This window comes from Mustela putorius, unplaced genomic scaffold (assembly GCF_011764305.1).
Source record: "Mustela putorius furo isolate JIRA1106 unplaced genomic scaffold, ASM1176430v1.1 tig00000196_pilon_pilon_pilon, whole genome shotgun sequence".
In the NCBI taxonomy this organism is placed as follows: domain Eukaryota; kingdom Metazoa; phylum Chordata; class Mammalia; order Carnivora; family Mustelidae; genus Mustela; species Mustela putorius.
The window spans coordinates 8,813,655-8,839,108 of NW_025421310.1; the positions used below are offsets into that span (position 1 = coordinate 8,813,655).

Consider the following 25,454-nt stretch of genomic DNA (forward strand, 5'->3'; position numbering starts at 1 on the left):
ACTGAACTTTAACATACAGTGTTTTGTGGAATTGAAGGAGTACATGGGTTGGGCAGAGAATATAGGTAAAACATTGATGTAAATAATAACATGTTCAGGATCCCTTCTAAAGATTAGTCTGTATAAGAGAGGGCCACGGGATCATCAAAAACCATTGCTCTGCCAGAGGAGCATGAAACAGCAGACTCTGAGACCGAAAGATGGATTTTCCTGATAGGTTGGGAGGGATTGCCTATTGAATAGAAATAATGGTGAAATGACAGTCATTCTCTTCCTTTTATGAAAATAGTGCTTGTACATCGAAGAGGAGTGAAAAGTTAGTCTTATTTTGGGGGAACTAAAGAGAGCAGTTATCAGGAGAACTTAATCAAAACAACCAGAATGCAGCGTACAGGTATAGGATTCCCATTTAACCACTACACTGATGCCGTTTTACTCAGAATGCATCATACTTATATTTTAAGTAATAAAATTAAATTATTTTTTCAAAACTCTAAATGAATCGTGCTTTTTTCCCCTCTCAGATCAAGTCTATGCTGTTTCCTTACAGTACTTCATAACAAACATGAACACTACATCTTCAGGCTTGTTGAGGCTGAGAGGCATCTGCAACAATTTTTCTTCCATGATGGCATCAAACGACATACAATTTTATGAATATATACTCATCATTTGCTTGAGTTATTCTCTCCACAGTCTGCTGCTTGGATATTTATTTATGTGGCTGTGATTACCATACCACAGCAGTGCAACTTCAGACCCTCCCTCTAAACATCTGAAACGCAGTTCATGAACATGCACTTGATGGCATTTCCATGTGCCTTCTGTTACGCCTACGTGAGACCCATGACTTGCAGTGGCCTTGATGTGTATGATGTGTATGTGTGTGTAATTTTAAAAATACATTTTACAATGTAATCTCTACACCCAAGATGGGCTTTGAACTTAAAATCCCAAGATCAAGAGTCACGTGTTTTACTGACTGAGACAGCCAGGAGCCCAGAGGCAAATATATTAAGCATATGAGAAGTGTTAGGAAATAAAATTTCAGGAATAGAGATTAATACGCACAATCTTCCCCCAACTTGGAGCTTTCATTGGAGTACTTTGGAAAGATCACCGATCGAGTCTTTCCTTAACAATGAACACATACACCTGAGAATACAGTGGGTTGGTTTGTTTGTAGGCCAAATATGAACTTTACATATTGACCCCCTCAGAAGTAGTTCATCACAAGATGAACCCCTCCAAAATCTAGTCTTGGGTGTCAAGACTGATAATGCTAGACACCAAGCGGGGATAAAAAAGTTTAATGCATAATGAGACATCCCAGGGAGAGAAGGGCAGGTTTCCAAAGTCGTCAGAAAAATAGCTTGAGAGCAAGAAAATGAGACTCATTTTATGAGGTGGTCCTGCAAGAGGTCTGCTCTTCCTGAGGGCACCAAACAAAAGGGCACGTGGGCTTCTACGTTCGATCACTTGTGGAATAGAAGGGATAAAGGAGGATACACTGAATATGTGGTCTGGGGTGGGTTTGTTTATGTATGTATGTATGTATTAATCAATTATACCATAAACTGCACCAGAGACAGGGAAAGCAGCTGAGAGAGGGTTGAGACTTAAAAGCTGTCCGTGGTCAAATAGCAAAACAAACAAAAAAGAAAGTGGAATGAGATTCTAATATAACACAGAATATTTACTGTCAAGCCTCCTGATTGCTTGGTTACGAAAGACTAGTTTTATTCATGCTAATAACTTCTTGCACATCCTTTCCTGCTACAGAAGTACGACCCTTTACCCAGTATAATTTGAAAGTGAAATACGGAAATGCTATGTAGATAAACTGCCTACCATGCTTTTATGCTAGTTTCACAATCATTAATGTATGGAACTGTTAATCAGGCAATACATAGGATTCAATAATCTTACTAGAAGAGTTTTTCAAAGGCTGTAAAAATCTCAATTTGATTTTACTATTAAGCATTACATGATTCTTTTGACTCTAGAAAAATTCCTTTTTATTTAGAAAATTTTTCATAACCTACTTTATATTTAGTTTACACATTTTCCCTGTATTACTACACTGAAAATTTTGGGGAAAAAATACATGAGTTAAAGAATCTTTTAAGAGTTGTATAACGTGAAAGTGAACCCAGGACAGTAAGAAGTACAGAGTAAGTGTTCTATAGATATGAAGAACAAGAGTCCTTTTATATCTTGAATTCAATGAAAGAAGTGGGACAGTATGAAACCATGAACTGGAAACTAGTAAGATGGAGCCAGGAAACCTTCTGATACCCCACAAATCTAACACCAGTGTTTAGGGAACACAGTATGTTCATTTTACCTTAAAATCACTTCCAGTTATAAAAAAAACAAAAGCCATCTCCAATTCTTCTGTTATTACTGCCATAAGATTAATCATCTCTGTCCTACATTATTTCAATGGACACTGGACCTTCTATCTCCAAGTCCTTGTAGTACAGGGTCAAGATGTCAAATTTTTTTCTAAGTTCAATGTAAAGCTATTAGAAGTTTTTACTTGATTTAATAGGACGTCATACCATAAAATCCACTCTTAAAATGTACAATTCAGGGGCAAGGATGTCCCCTCCACCATTCTTATTTAACATTGTGCTGGAAGTCCTAGCTAATGCAATGAGAAAAAGAAGTGCACAGGACAGTCATTAGGAAGCAAGAAATAAAACCGTCTTGTCCACAGATCATACAGTCTATATAGAAACTGCACGGAATCAATAATAGCAAGACTGAAGGGCACAAGTGTCATACAATGTCTGTTTGTGTTACCCTATGTTGTGTTATCCTATGGAGCAATTCTCCCCCACAATGTGATGTGTGGAAGGGTGCTTTTAGGAGGTAATGACTACGTACAAGTGGAACCCTCACGAATGAGATTAGTGACGTAGTACAAGGGACCTCAGAGAGCTCTTCTACTCTCCACCATATGAGAATCCAACAAGATAGGCTTTTGCAGCCAAGAATACGGCTCTCACCCATACCTAATCAGCCAGCACACTGATCTTGGTCTTCCCAGCTCCAGAGCTGTGAGAAACAGCTGTTGCTTATAAGCCACCTAGTCTAGGTTACTTTTTTTTTTTTATAACAGCTCAAACTGACTACGACAGTATACAAGTGGAATTCGAAATCAGTAACACAATAACTTTACACTAGAACCAGAAAAGACCCTACACTTAGGTATAAATCTAACAGAGTATGCACAGGATCCACATGAGGAAAGCTACAGAGCTGATTAACAGAATCAAAGAACTAAATGAAGAGATTATTCAGATACAGGGACAGGAAGACTCCATATTTATGAGATGTCAGTTCTTCCCTAATCAACTTACAGATTCAATGCTATCGCAAACTAGAAAGCAACTGATTCTGTGAATATCAACAAACTGATCCTAAAGTTTGTATGGATAGTCAAAAGATGCACAGTAGCAAACAAAATACTGAAGGAATGAACAAAGTCAGAGGACTGATACCACTTGATTTCAAGGCTTCATATAAATGTACAATAATAAAAACAGTGTGGTTTTGGCAAACAGATACACAAACTGACCAAAGGAACATAATGGAGAGCTCAGAAATGGACCCATACAAATTGAGCCAACTGATCTTTGACAAAGAAGCAAAGGCAGTATGATAGATAAAAGGCAGTCTTTTCAACAGATGTGCTGAAGCAAATGGGACATCGATCTTCCAAAACAACAACAACAACAACAAACTGCATCTTAGACATAGGTTCCCTATTCCTTTCACAAAATTCAACTCACAATGAATCACAGGTGTAAATGTGAAATGCACAACTATAAAATTCTTAGAAAGATGACATAAGAGAAAATCTAGATAACCTTGGCTTCATGATGACTTTTTCTGACTTAACACTAAAGGAGTGGAGGCAATAATAATTCGGGTTTCATCAAAATTAAAAACTACTGTTCTGCAAAACACACTGTCAAGAAAAAGAAAACAAGCCACAGGTTGGGATAAAATATTTGTAAAGCACATTTCTAAATGCACTGTTATCCGAAATGTACAAAGAACACTCTCAGAGCACAGCAATAAGAAAACAAACAAAAAAGAAATCATCTAAATATGGGAAGACAGGAATAAACACCTCACCAAAGAAGATACACAGATGGCAAATTAAGCATTTGAAAATATGTTTTACATCTGTATCGTTAGACAATTGAAAGTAAGACAATGAGTTACCACTATGCACCTACTACAATGCCTTAAATCCCAAACCCTGACACTGCCCAATGCTAATCCAGATGCTAAGCAACAGACACTATCATTTGCTGCTTCTGGGAATGTTAGAGCCACTTCAGCAATTTAATTCTTTCTTACAAAACTAAACATACTCTCAAGTTGGTGCAGCCTCTTTGGAGAACAGTGTGGAGATTCCTGAAGAAATTAAAAATAGAACTTCCCTATGACCCTGCAATTGCACTCCTGGGTATTTACCCCAAAGATACAATGTAGTGAAAAGAAGGGCCATCTGTACCCCAATGTTCATAGCAGCAATGGCCACGGTCACCAAACTGTGGAAAGAACCAAGATGCCCTTCAACGGATGAATGGATAAGGAAGATGTGGTCCATATACACTATGGAGTATTATGCCTCCATCAGAAAGGATGAATACCCAACTTTTGTAGCAACATGGATGGGACTGGAAGAGATTATGCTGAGTGAAGTAAGTCAAGCAGAGAGAGTCAATTATCATATGGTTTCGCTTATTTGTGGAGCATAACAAATAGCATGGAGGACATGGGGAGTTAGAGAGGAGAAGGGAGTTGGGGGAAATTGGAAGGGGCGGTGAACCATGAGAGACTATGGACTCTGAAAAACAATCTGAGGGCTTTGAAGTGGCGGGGGGTGGGAGGTTGGGGTACCAGATGGTGGGTATTATAGAGGGCACGGATTGCATGGAGCACTGGTTGTGGTGAAAAAATAATGAATACTGTTATGCTGAAAAAAAAATACTCTCATCATACAATCTAGCACTCACATTCTTTGGTATTTAAACAAATGAGTTGAAAACTTATGTCCACATAAAAACCGGCACAGGAGCATTTATAGGAACTTATGCATAACTGCCCAAACTTGGAAGCAACCAAGGTGTGTTTCAGTAGGTGAATAGTTAAACAAGCTGTAATGGAATACTACGCATTGCTAAAAGAACTATCAAGCCAGAAAAAGACATGGAGGAATCTTAAAAGTGTATTACAAGGTGAGAGACTCCAATCTGCAAAGGCTACATATTGTATGGTTCTAAGGACATATCATTCTGGAAAAGGCGAAAGTATGGACATGTACATTTGGACAGGCAGAACTACGGATAGGCAAAACACTTTCCCACATAAACCAGTGGGCCAACCACTCTACTAATCTTGACACGTGAGCTAAGACCCATAAATAGTGAGTTATTCCAGAGCGGATACCATTTTGATCTTCACATGTAATGTTTTCTTCAGTAGTTTTCTCCTCCTCTAGGCATGGTTTGTGTCTGTTACTGCACCATAATTGCACAAATAGCACACACACCCTGCCTTAAGATTTTCTGCTCTAGATTCCACGGGTTTACACAGGTGGTGGTGGAGTGAACTTCCATCCAATCCAGCTGGTCTCCTGAGTCAGTCATCAATGAAGGACATATTGTCACGCTAATAAAAAGAGATCTATCACATGCATTTAACTGCCACACATTTTCCAGGGAGATGATTCACTAAGCATCTCTACTGAAACACTCCCTGTTTAGACATTTGTAGAGCTGATGTGCGGCATTGAAGACGGTAAGGAGCGTGGATCAGCGGTCACACTCATCTGTGCACATGTGGATTGTCTTGGTGGTTCTTGAGTCAAAGGGTTGTTGCACCACTGTGGTGGCACTTGGGCTGTTGATGCCTATTTAGGCAATCAGCACAATAGTTGTGTTCCTTCGGAGTCATAATGTGAAGACGACTCCTCACCGGGATGTCATTCTGGGGTGGCTTCTGTGAGGGTGATCAGATTTGGCTTCAGTCTTGAGGGCTCTCACTTTTAACAAGAAGAGACCAGAGCTCCCTCTCCCTACCCCATGAGGATACAGCAGGGAAGATGACGGCCTCCCAACCAGAGGACCCTTGGGACATAGAAAACCTACCAGAAACTTGATCTTGGATCCTCTAATGTGGCAGTGGAAATAGTGGCTTAGTGTGTCAGACCTTGAGAAAGAGATGTTGGGGGTCTGGACTCTCAATTTGTAAGTCTGCACAAAAAGGGGGGCCCCTACAAAGGCCTTTCCTATTTCTATGAAATGGTTAGTCATGGGAGAGGCAGCCTCTCGCTTACAGCAAGGTCACAAATGTCAGAGCACCAAGAGTACAGAAAATAAAGTAAATGTAAAGGCCCTGTACTGAATGGATTCCAAATACAGAAATACCAGGTCTAATTTAGAAAAGACACATACAGTTAGAGTGGAGCATTTGTCAGAAAAGAAAACAGGTTCTGTTGGACCTTCTTTCCTGTTCTGAACTTCAGCCTCCTCTCTCTCCTGCATCTCTCCCCAGACTGGATGTGCAGCTCTAGGTCCTCAGTGAAGCCTTGGGCTGATATGAGAGAGAGACAGATCCTAGGGAGAGGGGAACTCTCTGGCTCTCAGGGATGGCCTTCTGGAAGCAGCAGGTAAGCACTCATCACTATCCCTGGCTTGAGGTAAGGGGGAGGCTTCTGGTCACTAACGAGTCTGTCCATGGTCTCCCTGGAGCCACTGCTGAGGTGACCTCCTCTGATGTCTACAGTTCGTGTTTCGTGTGTGTACTTGCTTCTTCCCTAAGATTGGGCCAAGATCTGTCTGGTTCCTAGCTTTCATTGTCCCTACTGTTTACAACAAGAGCTCAGGCTGTAAGTGGATTTGGACTTTTTCAGAGGCTGATTCACGGAGACTTTTTGAAAAGGAATTTCCAGTCTTTGCTCTTCTGGAGTGAAGTCACTGACATATATGCCTAAGCTTGCCCTTTCCGTGGCAGGAATGGATTATTTTGTGCTCAAATATTTCTGCTTTATGTTTGAAAGGATCACGGGAACTCTACCCTCTGGAATGGGAGATCCTAGTTCTGCATTCTGTCCTTAATTCCCTGATTTCAACCTTGTACAATCATCTGTCCCTCCAGCTGGGGCTGAATTCTCATCCTGGATCTTTGGAGCCTGCAGCTTTGGGATGCTGGGATCCAGCTACATAGGGTGTTCCCACAGCCTTCCACAGGGCTCTAATAGCACCTGGGATGTTAGTAGATTTTTACCAAACATGGCTTGGAGATGAGCCAGTGAGACAGTAAAAGCTGAGCTGCTGAGGAGAGCACTGTAGTGGAACCACTTTGAAATTGGTGCTGGGACTCCACCTCTAAATTTAACTTCAACTTACCATCAGAACAGCTTGTGGGGCACCTGGGTGGCTCATGGTCATGATTCAGGTCACAATGTTGGAATCCTGGGATCAAGCCGCTCAATGGGGTGTCTGCTACTCCCTCTCCCTCTGCCACTCCCCTGCTTGGGCTCTAATAAATAAGTAAAATATTTTTCTTAAAGAAACAGCTTGTTAACAATGACTTTCCTATTATGTTGATAACCAGCTTCATGGTGGAGGAGAGCATGGTGTGTTACTGGAGCGCTTAGTGGCTCCTGATCCCCATTTAACTTCGGAAGGGTTGCCACCATGTCTCAGGTCTTCCTTAATGTTAGCTAAGGATCAAGGGGGCTCTCAGCCTTAACTTCTTCCCTGAACTTCTAACATTCTTGTTGCCTTAGGTGTTGCCATTCCTTACCTACAGCCTGTTGTTCCTTGTACAGCAAACAAATCTGTCCTCTGCCCCAAACGGGACAGTCTCCCTAAGACCTAAGACTTTTTTTCCCCCTATAGAATATCTATAAACTAGAGTCCATGATAAAAGCTGCCGGTGCCATTGCCCAAAAGGCCTGAACATGCATAGGAATCCATGCAGAACTGCCTCCCAACGATATCCACCCCTCACTGCCTGACTGTAGTCATGCTTATGTGATGTGCCCACGAGTACACTCTTGGGAAACCACTGATTCACCTGTGAAGCCAGCACCAAATCCACTCAATTTCACTCAAAAATCATTTTATGAAACTACTGTTTTCAGGATGCTAAGCATCAGAATGAGATCAGCTGCTGTATTCCCTTCTATTATGCCCATGTATGTCCCATACTGAAGTGGCTGATGAAACACCAACACCCATCAGTGTCCTCCTTTGAATGGCATGCGGCGTCTCCTTACATTCATTACTGACTTTTCCAGAATGAGGAATGAATTCACAACAGGATGGGGCGCCTGGGTGGCTCAGTCCTTAAGAGTCTGCCTTTGGTTCAGGTCATGATCTCAGGCTCCTGAGATCAAGCCCTGCATCAGTCTCCCTGCTTGGCAGGAAGCCTGCTTCTCCCTCTCTCACTCCCCCTGCTTGTTTCCCTCTCTCGCTGTGTCTTTCTCTGTCAAATAAATAAATAAAATCTTAAAACAAAACAAAACAAACCCAGGATACTGTCCAGAAACATTTAATTTATTTTTTTCTGGTACGGTTAAAGGATTTTCTGTTCCTTATCCAGGAAAAGTTGAGCCTGGGTATAGCAGAGTCTTGACTCATGAGCAGAAAGGGACTGACAGTTGGAAAACATACAGAAATCACCACAGCAGTATTCACCAGTCACCATCTGAGATTATAAATAAAAGCAATATAAGCATGAAAGATGGAGGAGATGAAGTAAAAAGACATAAAGGTGGTCACCAGGACAAGGATACTCTGGGTGGCTCTGGACTCAGCAGAGGATCTGGGGGAGACATTATTAGGCCTGTGAATGTGTTGAACCCGCTGTCTGTGCCTGTGCAGGATGAAAACCATGGAGCCACAGGCCCAGATCATGAGCCCAGAAAATGAAACTTCAGAGAGTATTATCAACAGTGCATACGTTGGGGCTGTGATTGTCTCATGATCTATAGTAAAACAGTACCGTAAATAGCCTTTGTTTGTGATGTTTTTCATGCTCCATTTATCAGACACCTACAACACATACACATGAAAAATTAAATTTACAAATATGTACATGATCAGCAGAGGGAGATGGAGAGGCCAATATACTTTGGGGCTTTGACTTTAAGATCCTTCCAACAGGAGTTCATGGGGCTGATCATGATGGTCTGAAACACGCTCAAGAGGCAGATGCTACTAATGGACACGCCCCTGCTCACTCTCTGAACATATAAAAGAAGTTTGCACCCAAATTTGCTGGAAAAATGTTTCAACCCAAAAGTCATCATTGTCTGGGGGACTCCCTTAGAGAGAATGACCATGGAGTTGGATATGATCAGGTGCTTGAGAATCAAATGGGTACACCTCACCCTGCATTTGGTGTGGAAAAGGAACAGGTAATGGTAAAAAAGAAAGAAATGACCCACAATTCCAACTATCATCAGTGACAAGAAGATTATTCCCATTATCAAATTCCTGGAAGATATTCTGTCATTCAACATGTTTTCCTAAAAATTATGGCAACAAGCATTCCTCTGAGCAACAAGGCCAACTGAAATTTTGACACCCAGATTCACTTTCACTGTGCACTCCTGCTCGACTTCCAAAACTGTCAGAGATGGGAAGAGATGGAGATCTAGTACATTTCATGTAAAAATCAGCAGTAGGGATGAGGGGATGTTAACCTGGGAGAGGCAATGACAAATGAGACCAAATGGAAAGAAAGAATAATACAAGATTTTTAGAAGAAGTTGAAATTCACTAGCCCTATTGGAAAAAAGAGTAAACTTGATCACTACTCGTACCATAAACCAAGTCAATTGTGAATAGATTGCTGATCTAAATTTCAAAGACATAATAGGTTTTTTGAGAAAAGTTTTAAAAAAAACCCTTTATTTGGCCTTTGAACAAAATATTTCTTAAACAGCACTGAACATATTAATCACATGGGAAAATGATTTTATAGTAAATTTAGAGGGGTTTTTCATCAAAACACCCCCACTACACACACAATCTATAATTAGCACAGAGAATTCTTAAAGACTATGCAGCAGAATAAACAACAGAGAAACCGTTCCAACAAACACTTGTGGAGGGTATTGTGCTAAATGAAATATGTGGAATGTGAGGAATAGTGCAGAGGCTCAGAGGGGAAGGGAGGGAAAACTGAATGGGAAGAAATCAGAGAGGGAGACAAACCATGAGACACTCTGGACTCCAGGAAACAAACTGAGGGTTGTGGAAAGGGAGGTGGGTGGGGGAACAGGGTAACGGGGTGATAGGCATTAAGGAGGGCACATGATGTGATGAGCACTCGGTCTTATATGCAACTAATGAATCACTGAATATTATACCAAAACTGAAGATGTACTATATGTTGGCTAAGTGAATTTAAATTAAAACTTCAAAAAAGAGGTTATTCAAGAGATACCACGTGAAAATGTTCAATGTCTGTAGTTAGAAAAATTTCAAATATAACACTACTGCCTGGTGCCATCAAACACTACCCAGAAATCTAAACTCAGAGTGAGAGAAATTTCGGCAAAGATATGGATCAACCAAGAATCTCATACACTGCTGATGGGTGTTAAAATTAGTACAAACATTTGGAAACTGTAGTACCATCTACTTTCACTGTCCCACAAATACACTCACCAAAAATTTGTACAGGTATCCCCAAAAGACTGGTTACAGAACTTACATACCAGCATTACTCACTACTCACAACAGCCCAAACTCAGGAAACCGATTTCTCATTAACAGGAGAAGCAATCCATGAATGGTTTCATATTCACATGGAGTCTTCTACAGCAAAGCCAAATGCCAACGATAATATGAAACAACACAGATAAATTTTGAAAAGTCATATGGCATGAGAAAGAAATCATAATAACACATTTCATGCAGGATAAGTCCATTTATGTTAAGTATGGAACAAACAAAAGTAATCTAATCTTTCAAATGTTGGAAACTTATGAACTTATTCCCAAACATTCCAATCCTACAGATATAGCCAAGAAAATGATGCCTATGGGAATAGTGACTCAGTGGGATATCTGGGGGTTTGAAAACATTCTGTTTCTCATCTAGGAACTGTGTACATAGGTGGGGTCACTTGCGAACTCCCAGTGAGTTGCACAGTTGAAATGTACATAACTTTACTTTTTAAAATACAAATCACCAAAGTAAAATTGCACGGAGATGAGAAGGTTCTTCCTGTGAATGTGTTCAGCCTGCCCACAGAGTCTGTACAGAAAGAAACTTATAGACCTAAATGCTTAGATTTGAGCCCAACAATGAACATCACAGAACTGTAACATTGCTACTTAGAGTAAGTCTGAGATTTTGTGCACTGAAGCATCCTAAATCTTTGTTCTTTCTGATGAGTTTGTTGCTCTGTCATGGGAGAAAGGATATTTACCAACACATACAAGGTCCAGTAGAGAAAACGGAAATCCCAATATCCTGAGGAGGTTTCACGTTTTCACCCACCTGGAGGTCCCAGGGCTGCTCCTGATGATTGGAGATGCAGAAGAGGCAGCTGGTACCAATGGACACACACCCTGCCAACTCTTGAGGACAGCAAACTGATGTGTACTCAAAACTCATGGGAGAATGTTTCAATTAAATGCTGCGAATATCCTGAGACACCTGTAAAAGAAAATGACCAATAAGCAACTATACTCAGATAAGGATCACATCTTGGGACCTCATCTTGGATTCCCTGTAGAAAAGGAAGAGATGATGAGAAAGAAGTGAGAAAATCCCCAGAACCAATCACAATGTCTGATGAGGAAACCATTCTCGTGACTAAACCCTGGAGTCATTCTGACAGATCCCAGTGACTGTAAAGTTCCTCAAAATCAGAAGATCCCACCCTGGAACAGGTTCTGGGGGCTACAAATATCATATCAACTGAAATCCATGAACTCTGGGAAACACGTTTACTTCAGCATGGCTCTGCTAAGATGCTTCCCACTGTGGAAAAAAGAACCTTCCAACAGCCCATAAAATGCGTGAATCAGGGCGCCTGGGTGGCTCAGTGGGTTAAGACGCTGCCTTCGGCTCAGGTCATGATCTCAGGGTCCTGGGATCGAGTCCCACATCGGGCTCTCTGCTCAGCAGGGGCCTGCTTCCCTCTCTCTCTCTCTGCCTGCCTCTCCATCTACTTGTGATTTCTCTCTGTCAAATAAATAAATAAAATCTTTAAAAAAAAAAAAAAATGCGTGAATCAGAGCTATCAAGCCATAAATTTGGAATCTCTTCTATTTTCCTACCTGCAGGATGTAGGCGCTGACATTATTTTCATTGTAGCGATAAGGACAACTTAGGTACAGAGGGTAAAGCAATCTGTCTAAGTTCACATGGTGGTTAATTAAAGGCCAACTAGTGACTAGAGCCTAGCCGGCTGGTGCCAAGACAGTGTCCGAACCTCTGTGCTCTATGAACAAAGCATGTCACCTGTGCTTTCAAATAATCCAGACCTGTATTTCATTTCATACTCTTCCATTTTCCTATCAGTTGTATTTTATTTTATAATCTCAGCTGTAACAAGAATCCATCTTTCACTAAGAATATTTTCTCTGTGAATAAGATACATAGATAAAGTTTTCTATTTTTTTTTAAAAGATTTTATTTGAAAGAGAAATAGAGAGAGGGACAGAGAGAGGGGCAGCACCCATGAGCAGGGGGAGAGACAATAGGAGAGAGACAAACAGGCCCCCACTGAGCATGGAGCCCAACGCAGGGTTAGGTCCCAGAACACTGAGATCATGACCTGAGCCAAAATCAGACATTTAACTGATTGAACCACCCCGGAGCCCCATAAATAAAGTTTTAGTATCATAATGAAGTGTAGGTCCCCAATTATAGGCTAATTCTACGTCAAACATCCCTATGCCGACATATTGGGTAAACACAGTATCTACTAAACAATACTTTTTTGACAGTATAGTCATTTCCTGTCGCACAAGGAATAAAATTCATGGCCTCCATCACACAAACTAAAGCATCATATTACTTTGTTTTCTAAGCAATGTTCTAGGAAATACTACTATTTGATGAAAGAGAAGTAGAAAACTTATTGATAATTGTTTCAAATGTTGAGGTATTTATCAAAACATACACTGAGTCAAACTATTAGCACTAGGGCAAGAAGTGTAACAGATTAAAATATAAGACACATATAAAATGGAATCTAAGAATATGGAATTGTGTGCATCATGTAAGTTAAAATCATAATCAGTTCTGAGACTGGGACTGATATTAGGATATTACTAAGCCAGAAAGAACAAACCAAGATTCATGTGGTCTAACGCCTCTTGTCTGATCCTGTAGCAACCTTTTCCTTAAAAGCTGTCTCCACCTTCAGGAGAAAAAGCAGTCTCTTCCTAGACATGACACCTCAGATGGTTTCAGTAGCGGCACAATTACTATCTCCAGTGTGTCACATATTCAGTGTTAGATTAAAAATAACTTTTTAGGGGTGCCTGGGTTGCTCAGTGGGTTAAGCCTCTGCCTTCGGCTCAGGTCATGATCCCAGGGTCCTGGGATTGAGCCCCACATCAGGCTCTCTGCTCAGCAGGGAACCTGCTTCCCTTCCTCTCTCTCTGCTTGCTTTTCTGCCTACTTGTGATCTGTCTTTCAAATAAATAAATAAAATCTTTAAAAAAAATTTTTTTAATATCCTGGAAACAAATTCATCTACATGATCTCTATAGATCAGAAAACTGTTACATCTCTAATCTACTCAGTATTAGAAGGATGAAGGCATTGTAAGTACACCTTTAAGAAGACTGAAAATTTAATCTGATTCCTGTAATGTGAACAGAAGATGGATTTCATAACTACAGTCCTTACACACCTTCCAAACAACTCTTTGCTATCACTGGGATTTTCATGAGTTAAGTGTCCTCAGAGAGGATTTTAGTAAATCACATCAGGAGCCATCAGGTGTGGGTCCAGGGTCCAGGATCCTCATCTCTCTTTATAAGCTTGGCTCATACCCAAGGAATGATTCCACCTCCCTGTTCAGCTTTGCCCAAAACTGTCCTGACCCACAGAATCCCTTTCACAGATGTGAACACTTAGACGTGCTCCCTTACAGGCTCTCTCAAACTGAAAGAGAAAATATTCACCAGACTCCTTCCCGATGGATGGGGCTCAGTGTAAAGGTCATGGCAACCAGTATGTGAGGGAGGGAGGCAGCCAGACCCCAAGATAAGACTTCCCCTCCACTCCCCTCAGAATTGCAATTATCATTTCACACAGGATGGCAGTGAGAGTGCAGGCTTCAGTAGCTGAAAATATCTCCGAAAAACTTTTTCCCACTGCTAATTACCAAACCCAATTACAAGTTTGTGAGTATCTCCAAGGAGACCACTGTATGGTTTAAGAGAGGCACCTACTTTTTCATGATCCCTGATGGTAGACAGGGTCTCACATGGAAGGAGCAATAAATACTCAAGGGACTGGTGGTGAGATGTACGTATCTCACAGGTGTCCCCGATTCCCTGAGAAGTTCTGCCACTAAGATCGAATTCATGCTTAGTTCTGTCTCCTAAGCTGCATCGTTACCTATGAATTTAGAAAAGACATGAAATCATACAGGGTCTAACAAGTATTTCTTTTTTTAAAAAAAATTTTTTAATTTTTAAAAATTTCTTTTCAGTGTACCAGAATTCATTGTTTATGCACCACATCCAGTGCTCCATGCAATACGTGCCCTCCTTAATACCCAACACCAGGCTCTCCCAACTTCCCACCCCCCACCCCTTCAAAACCCTCAGACTGTTTTTCAGAGTCCATAGTCTCTCATGGTTCACCTCCCCCTCCAACTTCCCCCAACTCCCTTCTCCTCTCCCTCTCCCATGTCCTTGGTGTTATTCCTTATGCTCCACAAATAAGTGAAACCATGTGATAACTGACTCTCTCTGCTTGACTTATTTCACTCAGCATAATCTCTTCCAGCTCCATCCATGTTGATGCAAAACTTGGATATTCATCCTTTCTGATGGAGGCATAATACTCCATAGTGTATACGGACCACATTTTCCTTATCCATTCATCCGTTGAAGGGCATCTTAGTTCTTTCCACAGTTTGGCAACTGTGGCCATTGCTGCTATGAACATTGGGGTACAGATGGCCCTTCTTTTCACAACATCTGTATCTTTGGGGTAAATAACCAGTAGTGCAATTGCAGGGTCAGAGGGAAGCTCTACTTTTAATTTCTTAAGGAATCTCCACATCTTCCAATGTCGCTGCACCAACTTGCATTACCACCAACAGTGTAAGAGGGTTCTCCTTTCTCCAATCCTCTCCAAAACACGTTGTTTCCTGTCTTGTTAATTTTGGCCATTCTAACCAGTGTAAGCTGGTATCTCAATGTGGTTTTGATTTGAATCTCCCTGATGGCTAGTGATGATGAACACTTTTTCATGTGTCTGATACCCATTTGTATGTCTTCATTGGAGAAATGTCTGTTCATGTCTTCTGCCCATTTTTTGACATGATTATCTGTTTTGTGTGTGTTGAGTTTGAGAAGTTCTTTATACATCCTGGATATCAGCCTTTTGTCTGTACTGTCATTTGCAAATACCTTCTCCCATTCTGTGGGTTGCCTCTTTATTTTGTTGACTGTTTCCTTTGCTGTGCAGAAGCTTTTGATCTTGATGAAACTAGAAGCTGGTTTTTTGAAAGAATCAGTAAGATCGATAAACCATTGGCCAAATTAACACAAAAGAAAAGAGAGAGGACCCAAATTAATAAAATTATGAATGAAAAGGGAGAAATCACAACTAACACCAAGGAAATAAAAACAATCATCAGAAATTATTATCAACAATTATATGCCAATAAGTTAAGCAACCTAGATGAAATGGATACATTCCTGGAGAACTATAAACTTCCAAAACTGAACCAGGAAGAAACTGACAACCTGAATAGACCAATATCTAGCAATGAGATTGAAGCAGTGATCAAAAACCTCCCAAAAAATAAGAGCCCAGGACATTACTGATTCCCTGGGGAATTCTACCAAAATTTCATAGAGGAAATAACACCTATTTTCCTGAAGCGGTTTCAAAAAAGCAGCTTCAGAAGCAGAAGGAAAACTTCCAGACTCTTTTTATGAAGTCAGCATTACCCTGATCCCCAAACCAGGCAAAGACCCCACGGAAAAGGAGAATTTCAGACCAATATTACAGATGAATATGGTTGCTAAGATTCTCAACAAGATCCTAGCAAATAGGATCCAACAGCACATTAAAAAGATTATCCACCATGACCAGGTGGGATTCATCCCTGGGTTGCAAGGATGGTTCAACATTTGCAAATCAATGTAATAGAACAAATCAATAAGAGGAGAAAGAAGAACCACATGGTCCTCTCAATTGATGCAGAAAAAGCATTTGACAAAATCCAGCATCCCTTCCTGATTAAAACGCTTCAAAGTATAGGGATAGAGGGAACGTTCCTGAACTTCATAAAATCTATCTATAAAAAACCCACACCAAATATCATCCTCACTGGGAAAAAGCTTGCAGCCTTGCCGTTGTGATCAGGAACATGACAAGGATGCCCACTCTCACCACTCCTGTTCAACATAGTTTTAGAAGTCCTAGCAACGGCAATCAGACAATAAAGAGAAAGAAAATATATCCAAATTGGCAATTAAGAAGTCAAACTCTCTCTCTTTGCAGATGACAACATTCTTTATATGGAAAACCCAAAAGACTCCACCTCCAAACTACTAGAACTCTTACAGCAATTCAATAATGTGGCAGGATACAAAGTCAATGTACAGAAATCAGTGGCTTTCTTATACACCAACAATGAAAGCACAGAAAGGGAAATTAGAGAATCAATTCCATTTACTATAGCACCAAGAACCATAAGATACCTGGGAATAAACCTAACCAAAGAGGTAAAGGATCTCTACTCGAGGAACTACACAACACTCATAAAAGAAATCGAAGAAGACACAATAAGATGGGAGACCATTCCATGCTCACGGATTGGAAGAATAAACTTTGTTAGAATGTCTATACTGCCTAGAGAAATCTATATTTTCAATGCCATTCTGATAAAAATTCCACCGGTATTTTTCAAAGAGCTGGAGCAAACAATCCTAAAATGTGTATGGAATCAGAAGAGACCCTGAATTGCTACGGAAATGTTGAAAAAGAAAAACAAAACTGCCAGCATCTCGTTACCTGATTTCAAGCTTTACTACAAAGCTGTGATCACCAAGACAGCATGGTACTGGCATAAAAACAGACACACAGACCGGTGGAACAGAGTACAGAGCCCAGATATGGACCCTCAACTCTATGGTCAAATAATCTTTGACAAAGCAGGAAAAAATATACAGTGGGAAAAAAGACAGTCTCTTCAATAAATGGTGCTGGGAAATTTGGGCAGCTGTATGTAGAAGAATGAAACTTGGACATTCTCTTACGCCATACACAAAGATAAACTCGAAATGGATAAAAGACCTCAATGTGAGACGGGAATCCATCAGAATCCTAGAGAACATAAGCAGTAACCTCTTCTGTATCAGCCACAGCAACTTCTTTCAAGATATGTCTCCAAAGGCAAAGGAAACAAAAGCGAAAATGAATTTGGGGGACTATTTTTAACTTTTTGAGGAACCTCCATACTGTTCTCCAGAGTGGCTGTAATGGTTTGCATTCCCACCAACAGCGTAAGAGGGTTCCCCTTTCTCCGAATCTTTGCCAACACCTATTGTTTCCTGAGTTGTTAATTTTAGCCATTCTAACCAGATCACACCAATTTTTTTTTTTAAACGTTCAATGGGAACACACCTACTTCTGATACCAGCTCAAGTTCAGGACTCCTAAAACCATGTGCCATTTTCAGAATTCTCCAGAAGGACTCCTATAAGTCACCGAGAGCTATTGTACTCACCACTATGGTTTATTAATCTGTATCTGAAAGGATAGGATACAGATTAATACTAGGCATGGAAGAAATATATGGGGTAGGGTCCAGAAAAAGTATGAAAGAGTTCCAGTGTCCCCTCTGTGAAGTGATGGGTGTGTTATTCTCCAGACATCGATATTTGACAATACTCATAAGCATATTGCCACCAGGGATGCCCACCAAAACCTAGTTGTTGACACTTTTTACTGGAGCTCAATCACATACTGACTGGATAGCTATTTATTCTCCTGTTCTAGGGAAGTCTGGCTTATTTATTTTGTGTTCAGCTACTTCAGAAGTGGACCTGACACTGCATGGCCCAAGTGCCACTCATAAACCACTATCAGACTGTCTGGTGGCCATTCCCTGAGATAAACAAAGGCAATACTGTGAGCATGACATTACAAGGGGTGGAGATTATCTTCCAGGTGATATGGCAAAGGACAGACCTCTGTTAAGTTTTGCCAAATTTTCCCTATATTCTTCCTACTCATCCAATATCCCAGTACAGGAATAGAACCATATGGTTGTCAACCCATTCTGCGAACACAAAGAACATGCACATACATGTTCACACACTCAGAAACACACATAGTATGCACACTCAAGATAAATACACACGCACATAGTCTTTCCCATCCTGGCATATATAGGCTCACACCCGCAGTCATGTGCACACTGACCACATACAGACTCACACTCACATACATACATACTCATAATGCACACCCAAACACCAATGTCCTACTCAATTTCACAAAAACCCTCACAAAGTCACCAGGTGTATGCTCCTCAGAAAAATGTCTGTATAATTCTTTTCCTATGTCCAAGTCTGTGAATGCAAGAAAGAGGAGCCATGTCTACAACTGAACTCCTTCCGAATGCCAGGAGCACATTTTACCTGTGTAGCATTTCAAAACTTCTCTGAGCTCTGCTATGGGAATGCAGGGTGTGGGGAAAAATTTGGTGGTGAAAGGCAGTTCATGAGCTGTAACATAGCAGAACAGGAGCAGAGGGGAAGAGGGCAAAGCAATGAAACATGGTGACATGGGACAGTATTAGTCCAGTAGGGCTGTCATGACAAAATATCAAAGACTGGATGGCATAAACAACAGAAACTTATTTCTTCAGAGTTTTTAGGTGACAAATCAAGATCTAGGGGTCAGCAGAGTTGGTTTTTTCTGAGGCTTCTATGCCTGCTTGAATATGGCCAGCTTCTCCCTGCGTGTTGTTCACACAGCCTCTCTCTGGTCTTGCATATCTGCATTGCTGCTATTTCCTAACTTCCTCTCCTTGTAAGGACGTCAGTCATATTGTATTAGGATGCACTGCAACAGCCTCATTTTTAGCCTCATCATCTCTTTGAAGGCCCATTCTCCACATTCTGATGTATTAGTTATTAGGACTATGAAATATGAATTCTGGGATAAACATCCTGTTAGGAATCCAATTACTAACAGGAGTATACAGAGTGTGGGAGGTGTGAGAGTATGCAGGATAAAAAGACACAGAGGGCTTAAAGGGTGCACGATGTTTCAAGTGCATTGCAGGTCTTGATGGAACAAGGGGACAATGTGCATGGAAGTTAAAGGTGTAACACAGCAGACATTAGTTTGTGGACCTAGTGTTACACTAGTTATAAGAACAAGGGGGAAAATGAAGGAAGATAATCAGCGACAGTAAGGGGAAGGTGGGAAAGCCCAGGACAATTCATGTCCATGTGGGCTTAGAGAACAGAAGGCAGGAAACACATTTTGTAGGATTTCAATGTTATTTGATGGTGGACAACACTATGACACATGACTGGAAAAAAAGGCAGAACTCTTAATAACAGCTCCAAAAGGAGAAGGATGCCAGGCAGGACCATGCTGGAGGGAGGGCGCTATATATGGATGGGGACAGGGTAACAGAAGCTAGAGCCATAGAACAGCTCATGTGTGGAAGCAGAGTGAGAGGAGCTAGTTTTCTAGAGTTCCCACTGAACTGGCTGACTTGAAGCATTTCACAAGCTCAAAACATAAAGCTGTTCCTGGTTGTCTGGTACCTGACCCTGGGTGGTCACAACTGCTGCAAAGTGGCTCAGCTTGTGTGAGTCCAGTAAGGGAAGTGGTTAAAGCATGGACTGGTCAGCTGCTTAACAAGGGGAACTGACTGCTTGGTAGCTGGAATCTTCAAATAGCACTGATATGAAAAACCACAACAAATATGATATGACACTATGTTCTTGGAGTATGGATGGGCTGGACATGGTTAGTGGTCCAGGACAGAGGGTTAAAAGAGAGCTGAAACCTTGGTGGAGGGATAATGGTGTTAAGGAAACAAAATGGGTGTGGGTGATGAAGTCAGCTGGGAAGAGTATGGGAATGAAAAGACGAAGGGCATCACCTCAGAGGCAAAGGTTATAAGTATCTTCTATACTTGCTGACTAAATTTTCTTATTTGGTTATAATACCATTTACTAGACCTGTTAATTTTCAAGGTGCTTTTCCCCTGCTTCATTAATAAGTAATTGCTGGAGTAATATATATTTTTTATTTTTAGACCACATACTGGGTCACAAATCAGGAATCAACGGATACCAAAAGACTGAGATTATTCCCTGCACATTCTCAGATCACAATGCTTTGAAACTGGAGCTCAATCACAAGGAAAAGTTCAGAAGGAACTCAAACACCTGGAAGCCAAAGACCACCTTGCTTAAGAATGCTTGGATCAACCAGGAGATCAAAGAAGAACTGAAACAATTCATGGAAAACAATGAGAATGAAGACACTTCGATCCAAAAACTATGGGATACAGCAAAGGCGGTCCTAAGGGGGAAATACATAGCCATCCAAGCCTCCCTCAAAAAAACCTGAAAAATCCAGAACACAGCAGCTGTCTCTACACCTTAAAGAACTGGAGAATCAACAACAAATCAAACCAACTCCACACATATGGGAAATAATCAAGATTAGAGCTGAGATCGATGAGGTAGAAACCAGAGATACAATAGAACGTATCAATGAAACTAGAAGCTGGTTTTTGAAAGAATCAGTAAGATCGATAAACCATTGGCGACACTAATCCAAAAGAAAAAAGAGAAAGCTCAAATACATAAAATTATGAATGAAAAGGGAGAGATCACAACGAACATCAAGGAAGTAGAAACAATCATCAGAAGTTATTATCAACAGTTATATGTCAGTAAGTTAAGCAACCTAGAGGAAATGGATGCATTCCTGGAAAACTATAAACTCCCAAAATTGAACCAGGAAGAAATGGACAACCTGAATAGACCAATATCTAGTAACGAGATTGAAGCAGTGATCAAAAACCTCCCAAAAAACAAGAGCCCAGGACCTGATGGATTCCCTGGTGAATTTTTAATTTTTAAAAAGATTTTATTAATTTTTTTTTTGAGAGAGAGAGAGAGAGAGAGAGTGTGTGTGTGTGGTGTGTGTGCAAGTAAGGGGAGTGGCAAAGGGAAGAGAGAGAATCCCGAAAAACTCTGAACTGAGTGCACAGCCTCACTGGGAGCTTGATTTCATGACCCTGAGATCATGACCTGAGCTGACCCAAGAATTGGACTTAATGGATTGAGGCACCCAGGTGCCCCTGGAGTGATATTTTGACATTGTTGGAACAACTTATCTCTCTTCGAAGTATTTTGGCATCTACTGATGATTTTTACCTGAGTCAATTATCAGATCATGGTTGCAAAATAGTTGTTCTAACATCCCACTACCTTTTTTCCAAGTTTTAATTTAAATTCTAGTTAGTTAACATACACTACAATATTGGTTCCAGGAACAAAATTTAGTGATTCATCACTGATATACAACACTCAGTGCTCATCAGAACAAGTGTCCTCAGGGCGCATGGGTGGCTCAGTTGGTTAACTGTCTGCCTTCAGTTCAGGTCGTGATACGGGGGTCCCAGCATCAAGCCCTTTGTTGGGCTCTCTGCTCAGCGGGGAGAGCTTGCTTCTCCCTCTCCCTCTGCCTGCCACTCTGCCTACTCGAGTTCTCTATCGAACAGAAAACAAACAAATAAAAACAACTGCCCTCTTTAATACTCATCACCCATCTGGTCCATCCTCCATCCACCTCCCTCCCTCAACCCTGTCTGTTCCCTACATGTAAGAGGCTCTTGTGGCAGTTTCATGCTCTCCTTTTTTTCTTTTCCCCCTTCCCATATGCTCATCTGTTTTCTTAAATTCCACATATGAGTGAAATCATACAGTATTTGTCTTTCTCTGACTTATTTCGTTTAACATAATACACTCTACCTCTATCCATGTCACCACACATGTTAAGATTTCATTCTTTTTTATGATTGAGTGATACTCCATTGTATATATGTATAACACATTTTCTTTATCCATTCATCAACTGATGGACATTTGTCCCTTTCTGTAATCTGGCTATTGTTGATAATGCTGCTATAAACACAGGGGCACATATATCCTTTGCAATAGCTATTTTTGTATCTTTTGGGTAAGTACCTAGTAGTGTAATTGCTGGAATATAGGATAGTCCTATTTTCAGCTTTTGGAGGAACCAACATACTGTTCTAAAGAGTGGCTGCACCAGTTTGCATTCCCAACAGAGTAAGAGGCCTCCCCTTTCTATGCCTCCTAACACGTGTTGTTTCTCATGTTTTTAATTTTAGCCATTCCTAAGAGCTGTAAGGTGACAGCTCATCTTAATTTTCACTGGTATTCCCTGATGATGAGTGATGTTGAACATCTCCTCATGTCTCTTAGCCATCTGTATGTCTTCTTTGGAAAAATGTCGACTCGTGTCTTCTGCCCATTTTTAAACTGGATTATTTGTGTTTTGGTTGGTTTATGTATATATCAACCAAATATATACATATATACACATACATATATATGTATATATAAGATATATATCAAATGTATGTATATAAAACATTTATGTATGTATATATGATATATATTATCATACAATATATTTGATACTCTTAGCAGATATGTCACTTGCAAACTCCTCTCCCATTCTGAAGGTCGCCTTTTAGTTTTGTTAATTATTTCCTTTGCTGTGCAGAAGCTTTTGATCTTGTTGAAGTCCCAGTAGTTTATTTTTGCTTTCATTTCCCTTGCCTCCAGCAATGTAGCTAGTAAGAAGTTGCTATGGGCAAGGTCAAAAAGATCACTGCCTGTGTGCTCCTGTAAGATTCTGATGGTTTCCTGTCTCACATTTAGCCCTTTCATCCTTTTTGAAATTATTTTTGTGTATGCTGTAAGAAAATGGTACAGTTTCATTCTTTCCCATGTTGCTTTCCAGTTTTATTAAAAACCTCTTTTTCCCATTGAATGCTCTTTCCTGCTTTGGTGAAAATTAGCTGACCATGCAGCTGTGGGTTAATTTCTGGGTTTTCTTTTCTGCCCCATTGATCTATGTGTGTCTGTTTGTGCCAGCACCATACCGTCTTGATCACTATAGTTTCGTAATACCACTTGAAGTTCAGAATAGTGATTCCTCCAGCTTTGGTTTGGTTTTTCAAGATAGCTTTGGCTATTCAGGGTCTTTGTGGATCCATACAGACTTGAGGATTGATTGTTCTAGCTGTGTGAAAAACGCTGATGGTATTTTGAGAAGGACTGCATTAAATGTGTAGATTGCTTTTAGTAATACAGAAATTTTAACAATATTTGTTCTCCTAATCCATGAGCATGGAATGCTTTTCCATTTCTTTGTGTTATCCTCAACTTCTTTTTTTTTTTTTTTAAAGATTTATTTATTTATTTGACAGACAGAGATCACAAGAAGGCAGAGAGGCAGACAGAGAGAGAGGACGCAGCAGGCTCCCTGCTGAGCAGAGAGCCCGATGTGGGGCTCGATCCCAGGACCCTGGGATCATGACCTGAGCCGAAAGCAGAGGCTTTAACCCACTGAGCCACCCAGGCACCCCCTCAACTTCTTAAACATACAGCATCATACTGGTTACTGGAGTAGAATTTAGTAATTCATCATTATATATGACATCTAGTGTTGATCACAAGTGCCCTCTTTTTTTTTTTTTTAAGATTTTATTTATTTATTTGACAGAGATCACAAGTAGGCAGAGAAGCAGGCAGAGAGAGAGAGAGGAGGAAGGAGGCTCCCTGCTGAGCAGAGAGACTGATGCAGGGCTCGAGCCCAGAACTCTGGGATCATGACCTGAGCCAAAGGCAGAGGCTTTAACCCACTGAGCCACCCAGGTGCCCCACAAGTGCCCTCTTTAATACCCATCACCCATCTAGCCCTTCCCCCACCCATGTCCCTCTATCCACCCTCAGTTTGTTCTCTATCATTAAGAATCTCTTATGGCTTCTCTCTCAACTTTCCTTGTTCTCTCCTTCCCACATATTCATCTGTTTTCCCTCTTAGATTCCGCATATGACTGAGACTATATGGTATTTGTCCTTCTCTGACTGGAGGTCTGGCATTCCTGCACAGGCTGTTAGCTCCGGTCTACTCCAGCCAGCGTCACTGGGACTTGTTACATGATGAGTGGTGTGCTTTGCGTGCAGCCAACACTTGTGCCCCCGCGTGGACAGCGGGGCAGTCTGTGTGCAGCCAACACTGGTGCCGTGCCTGGACAGCAGGGAGACAGCCCCACCACCAAGCTGCAGCTGTGAAGGCCTCCCAAAAATGCTGGTTCAGCGCAGCGACCTTTCCGGCCGCATACCTGTGCCCAGGTCTCCCGGCCCATCTTGCCCTCGTCAGAACTAGGATCTGCAGTCCACACCTGATCCCCCCACATCTGGACCCCTCCACCACCCACAAGACCCAGATCCTCCCCAAGCCCACAGACCAGGACTCAGGTTGCCCTCTTCGCGCAGAGTCTGAAGCACAAACCCTTCTCCCTCTGGCCCTTCCCCTGCTCGTGCTCTTTCTCAAATAGATTAATTAAATCTAAAAATAAATAAATAAATGAAGCACAAACCCATCTTCTCATTCCCACATGTTCTGGGTCCCAGACTTCCCCCTTTCCCACTTCCTCCCAGCCCAGGACCTTGCGCATGCGCTCCATGGGGCGCAAAGCTGTGGTCGCTCGCCCCACCCCCGGGACCTGAAACCAGTGTCCCCTAAACTCTAGATGACCTCGAGGGCGGCACCACGGGCCTGGGACTCGTCACTGAATACACACGGTTAACGGTGCCACCAGACTCTGGTCCAAAACAGTCCCTCTCACAGGACCCCGACCTCCGCCTATCGCGCGGTGCAGGCTCTGGAGCCGCTGCGAGCTCTGAGCTGAGCGGCCGACAGCACGCAGGTCCTCTCCCTCCTCGGGACCCCCAAGCACTACCACACCTACATCAGCCCACACTCCCTGACAACTAACCTCGCAAAAGGAGAATCCGCTGCTATAACGCGGTCCCTCAGGCGGACAGCGAAAGGAGCAGTAGCGCCGAAGCCAACTGGGAAAACGCGAGGGTCACCTGACCCTGGTTCCAAATGCGCATG

The 25,454-nt window shown here is 41.5% G+C and overlaps 1 long non-coding RNA gene and 1 pseudogene across 1 annotated transcript; both read right to left on the minus strand.

Moving 5' to 3' along the window:
* Positions 1 to 8,567: 8,567 nt before the first annotated feature.
* On the minus strand, positions 8,568 to 10,323 carry LOC101689316 (annotated as a pseudogene).
* A 45-nt stretch (positions 10,324 to 10,368) lies between these two features.
* On the minus strand, positions 10,369 to 25,454 carry LOC123391271. Its single transcript, XR_006605903.1, has 3 exons — positions 25,333 to 25,454; positions 11,547 to 11,705; positions 10,369 to 10,859 (listed from the first exon to the last, which is right to left on the minus strand). It is a non-coding gene; the product is annotated as an uncharacterized LOC123391271 (long non-coding RNA).